General features: G+C 41.7%; 1 non-coding gene across 1 annotated transcript; it reads left to right on the top strand.

Moving 5' to 3' along the window:
- The first annotated feature begins 597 nt into the window (after positions 1-597).
- On the top strand, positions 598-669 carry trnag-ucc. Its single transcript has one exon. It is a non-coding gene; the product is annotated as a tRNA-Gly (tRNA).
- Positions 670-4,017: the final 3,348 nt, after the last annotated feature.

Raw genomic sequence — 4,017 nt, forward strand, 5'->3', positions numbered from 1 at the left:
TACTTTGTAAGCACCAGGCTGGAGTTAAGAAAAATAAATAGGTTACCTTTTACAAGGACCATTTCTTGGGAGATGTCCACCTCAAAGTATTGTAGGAAGCCTATTCTAATTATTGACACTATGTCAGACAAAGCTTTGTATTGATACCCAAACAAGTATCTCCTGTGAACACCATGCAAATGTAAGATTACCCAAACAGAGCAATTAAGGAAAAGATGGCTCAGGTTACCACACTGTTGACAGTCAACTGCAGAATGACCATCTGCCCAGGTGGAGCTCATGGGCAAGGTCAGATGGAGCAGACAAGTCATACCATGTAGGAAATGTTACATGTAAGAGGAATGTATTGCATGTCATCTTCTTTAAATCTTGCAGTACTGCAGAACTCCTAATGTGACATTAAAAAGGGAGTATTAATTTAGACTTTAAAAGTTGCATTATAAACCTTGAATTTGATATAGCACCTTATTGACGGCCAGGCCTTCTGCCACTCTGCCCCCACCCTCTGGAATTCCATCTTGCAGTCCCTCTGCCTTGACCCCCCCCTCCTTTACCTCCTTCAAGACCCTTCTCAAGACCCTCCTTTTTGACTCGTGGAGTCCTGTAGCTCAGTGGTTAGAGCACTCGCTTTCCAAGCGAGAGACCTGAGTTCAATTCCCAGCAGGGCGAAACCTTGGGCAAGTTTCCTTACTCCACACAGAGCCTAATAATAATCCCTCCAAAACCAAAAACAATAATAAAAATTGGTCATTTTCAATCTACGACTGTTTGTGGGATATTGCTGTGCGCAATTGGCTGCCACGTTCGCCCACAAATATACAGTCAATTCACTTTACAGTGTGTTCTGTGAAGCGCTTTGGGATGTCCTCCCGACGTGAAAAGCGCTATATCAAATGCAAAGATTATTATTATTATTATTATGCTTTCAATCACTCTTCTTCACCCCTGCTCTCCACCCTCCACAATCCCAACCCCCAGCTCGGGTTCGAAACACTGACTGTCCAGCTCCTTGGGACGTCCTCCTGACATGAAAGGTGCTATACAAATGTAATTTTGTTGTTGTTTTTGTTATCATGTTGTTGAGACGGGATATACAACCAAAAAAGGAAGCATTTACTGGACTTACAGACAGAGTTTAGTTAATATTAACAAGTTGGGCATGCATGTGTAGGTGGAATCATGGTATCCTCAGTTTGGTTTGGAGACTCTTAAGCATGGTGATGGGTTATTGCATGTGTTATCACTGAGAATTCCATGCATCCCACCTACACATGGAAATTCCAGAGATAGATTGTTGGAATGGAAGACGCTCTCTCCCTGGTTTACCCAATTTCAGAAAGTTTTAGGTGCAGATTGGCAAGAATCTAGGCCAGTTTAACTCCAAGGAGACCCGCTTATGTTCCCACTGAATGTCAAGACAAATCCTGTGGTCTCCTGTAGGGTATTGGTTACAGCACTCACCTCGCAAGCGGGTGCAAACAATTTCCATGTAAAGGTGCCATACGTACGTAGTACTCTCTCAGTCTGGTTTGGAGACTCTTTGACATAATGCTGGGTTCTCGCATGTATCAGAAGTCTAGCTAACCAACATGGTGGTGTGTATTGAAATGGAATGCACAATCTCTCCCTGGAGGGATGCATCTTGCTTACTTAATTCCGGAGAGTATTAAGTGCAGGTAGTCGAGAGCCAAGGCTTGGGGACCCTAGCATGTGCGTACTGGAGTTTAACCTTCCAAAGCTGCAGAGCTTGATATTGAGAGCATTGTCTGGCAAGCTTCCCACTGCTTGTCAGCTCGGACAATCCTACCCATCAGGGCTTTGGCTTGGAGAGTGAGCAGGAGCTGAGTGGGAAGAATCCCTGCCTCCAGGATCTAGCCTACCCCTCCAAGTCCTGTTGACAAGCTAAGCTGGCTAGTCTGTCATTAGCAGTGACTTAGAGAACTGCAAATCAACTTGGCTCAAGCATTCTAGCATTCTGTTGCCAAGCACGTTAGCTCGGAGCCAGCTCAGCTCCAAGGAAACCCTGTTTACCAAATGATTTAACATGAGATAAAGACTGACAAACACAACGGCCTTGCTAGTTGTTAAAAGACAATCAGCTTCACCCAAGTCTTCTGGATCTGAAATATGACTTTGCTGAAAGTTGAAATTACCAATAGTTTCATTATTCCTAATTCTTCATCTGCTTTCAATACTATTTTCCCCCAAAAAATAAATCCCAATTTTTGCTGCTGAATTTCCAGAAGAATGAAACCTAATATGTTTTGCTTTGCCCAGAAATTAAGCCACTGTTACTTTGCACTGTTTTAACTGTGTGCTCTCTCTCAATGGGAGACATTCATGCAGTCTATCAACAGAATAACTGTGTTTGCAGCACTCGAAAAGACAAATGTCTCTGTACTAATAACATGTTGGTTTAAGTCCCTGCTGCATGATAAGTAATTGTATTTTCCTCTCCAGGAGATTTATCTTGTAAAATATTAATGAATGTTTCATCGCTGTAAGAGTTGCATATAATAATTAAGTGGTTAAACAAAGATTGATCTAAAGATGTGGGTTTAAATTAATTGGATACATTGATCAAAAATAGAACAAAATTAGTGTTGTCTTATGCTGGGGCTAGTTTCTGCCAGAACCTTGCAGCTTTATCTTATTTAAATGCCTGATATAAACGTGACGGGCTGAACAATGAGCTGACAGGAATAAGATATAAAAGCTCCAGGGTTAAGAGAAATGGATTCCTGCAGCTCGAAAATACCCACATAATAAGGACCTGGGCAATTACAAGCCGTTTATTACTATGTAGTTTGCAAGTGTTCCCAGTGGCCAATTGTTGTTTCAATCACTTACTTGTGGCTGGAAAAAGTTCTTTGTTAATGGAGTGGATGAAGTAATATTTCCACTGCCTGGGTTTGTTATTAATGCAATTCCTTTGGAAAATAAGAAAAACCTTGCATCACTTGCCATTTTACAGCTCATTATGCTCCACGAAAGCCATTGATATGCAAGAATCAGTATCCAGATATCTGTGTAAAATCACTGGTGCACTAAACAAACTCTGGTTCAATCAGGGGGATTTCTAAAATGATTTGTAGTTTTGCACATTATTTGCTGCATTTAATGATGGTTACAATCATTGCACTTGATATGGCGAGAGGACAACTCAAAGAGCCTCACAGGATTCACTGTAAAGTGTACCGATTGTGTATTTTGTAGCCAAGTTGGAATATTTAGTGTTACTGAGGCCAACCATTCCCTTTGCTCAGTAGCAAAAACCTGCTTCATGTCCTCTGCCCTATCCGCCCCACCATCGGTGGGCAAGCATTCAGTCTTTTGAGCCCACTCTCTGGAACGCCACTCTGAAGTCCCTCCAACCTGCCCCCTTCCTCACCTTGATGAAGGTCCATCTCAAGAACTACCTCTTTGACCATGCTTTCGGGCACCTTTCCCCTCTGTTTCTTAAATGAGTTTAGTATTCTCCTGGTCTCTACCATCCTTCCTAGTAAATCATTCTGGCTGTTGATAAAATTGGTCATTCACATGGCTGCTTGTGGGACACAGCTGTGCATAAAATGTCTGGCTACAAAATCTACAGTCACTACGCCATACTTTTCTAGTAAATCTTATAGACCTTCTCCTGATGCTAAATCTCCCATTTAGCGAATTATATACTTATCTGTTGTTGTTTTTTGTTGTTTATATACAGTTCTTCTACAAAGTCTCCCCACAGATATAACTTTTCAAAGCTCAAGAAACCTAACCTGTCTAGACGTTCCTCATAACTTGCCTCCTCTTTACTGCCTCTAGGTCCTGGGCAGTCCCACTATGCTCATAATTATAAGCAGTAACTAGAGCATTATACGGGTTTAGCTTGTCTGTTTGGGATCCAAAGTCAATTGATTTGACAAATATTGCCCAGTGTGCTTTTTGTTTTAAAATCCCAAGGAAAGAGTAAGGTGGGCAAGGAGTTTTCTACAGTTTTGAAGTACTGGAAACAAATGAGTTGGAGTTGGAAAC

Source organism: Callorhinchus milii, unplaced genomic scaffold (genome assembly GCF_018977255.1).
Source record: "Callorhinchus milii isolate IMCB2004 unplaced genomic scaffold, IMCB_Cmil_1.0 Scaffold1, whole genome shotgun sequence".
Taxonomy (NCBI): domain Eukaryota; kingdom Metazoa; phylum Chordata; class Chondrichthyes; order Chimaeriformes; family Callorhinchidae; genus Callorhinchus; species Callorhinchus milii.